At 43.4% G+C, this 1,556-nt stretch overlaps 1 non-coding gene across 1 annotated transcript; it reads right to left on the reverse strand.

The window, feature by feature from the left end:
* Positions 1-212: 212 nt before the first annotated feature.
* Positions 213-303, reverse strand: trnap-agg (transfer RNA proline (anticodon AGG)). Its single transcript is given in 2 exon segments — positions 213-248; positions 268-303. It is a non-coding gene; the product is annotated as a tRNA-Pro (tRNA).
* Between the last annotated feature and the right edge of the window lie 1,253 nt (positions 304-1,556).

Genomic DNA, 1,556 nt, shown 5'->3' on the forward strand with positions numbered 1-1,556 from the left:
TTGCATTCAGCAAACTACCTGGATGCACAAGCGTTCGTTTGTTTTACTTGATATCTGAGGATAAATTCAGAGTCCTGCACCATGGTGAAACGGTCTTTAAATGTCGCGTTCGTTTCTTCACGTGTTCTGTACTGACACATTCTCTGGAGCTCAAACCTGCTCCCGAATTCAGTCAATGACACCACATGGATCGTACTGATTAAACATGAACAGGGCTCGTCCGGGATTTGAACCCGGGACCTCTCGCATTTTACCGTTAACGGAAGTCCCTAAGCGAGAATCATACCCCTAGACCAACGAGCCAACCGACAAGCGGCCGTCACTCAAACCATTGCTTCTCGAAGCCTATTGTATCAGCTCAATGCGCTTTTTAATTCCTTTTCAATTTGGTTTCGTTGTTGAAATAAAATCAAAAGAAACATTTTTTGTCCCTTGCTTTTCGTACTGGGATCATTGAGTAAATTGGAGTATTTTTGGTTTGTTGGCCTCCACTGAAAACAGAATAAAACACATACGGGACCAGTCTTTGCCGTTGCTGAGTCAGCACTGTGCAATGGTCACTCCGAACGATTCTGTCATGAAGCTGCTCTTCAAGTATTCTCTTTCTCAATCTGCTGAAGGCTGAGCTGACACATTGGAGGTGAGGGCGAATCCTATCTGATGGATCTGCCTTTTTCCAGTGGTGGCTTCCGGTCATGGAAAACGGTCCACATTTTCCACGATCCCGCCATTTTATTCTGTGTACCATTTCTATGTGAGTGTTGACAACATAACTCAGCTCTTGGTATTCACCATGATTCAGTCAGTGGTGGTCTGTGGAAAGTAGGAGTCAGTCTGTGGAGCTCTGTCTCCCATAGTCTTGACGTTCAGAGTGACCGTTACACAGTCCTTGTGGCGACAAGGTCCCATTTGCACATTGAGGATTCGCACCATCCGGTTATTTGACACTACCACCCTGCTAAGTGCGATCAATTTTGAAATACAATTGCTGCACATTTCAGTCCCTGACACTATATGGCAGAGTCAGATTCATTCCATATTTGTAATATACCAATCATTCTTCGGATTGTTACATATCTTCTGCAACAATCTGTCTTTGGGATTCAGTTAAGTCGCTTTGCGAGAGACTCTGGGACTGTATGAGAGTCTGTCATTCAGTATCTTTCATACTCTGAAAATCTGTGTGAAGGTTGAACTAAATCTGTAATGATCAATCTCTAATATCGTTATTGAGTGGATAAAATCATTATGTTGTTTGCTAGTTTCCGTTAAAACGTCTGCATATCAGAATCATGACAAGACTTTCAGTGGCAGTGGGCATGCGCGTGTGTTGGGGGAGATGCATATAGACATTTGGGTGGTGAATGAATCTTTATCTGTCAGTCCCTGCTGTGCCCAGTAACAAGTCTTACAACACCAGGTTAAAGTCCAACAGGTGTGTTTCAAACGCTAGCTTTCGGAGCACTGCTCGTTCCTCAGGTGAATGAAGAGGTATGTTCCGGAAACATATATATATAGGCAAAGTCAAAAATGCAAGACAATGCTTTGAATACCAG

This window comes from Scyliorhinus torazame, chromosome 24, assembly GCF_047496885.1.
Source record: "Scyliorhinus torazame isolate Kashiwa2021f chromosome 24, sScyTor2.1, whole genome shotgun sequence".
NCBI classification, from domain to species: Eukaryota; Metazoa; Chordata; class Chondrichthyes; order Carcharhiniformes; family Scyliorhinidae; genus Scyliorhinus; species Scyliorhinus torazame.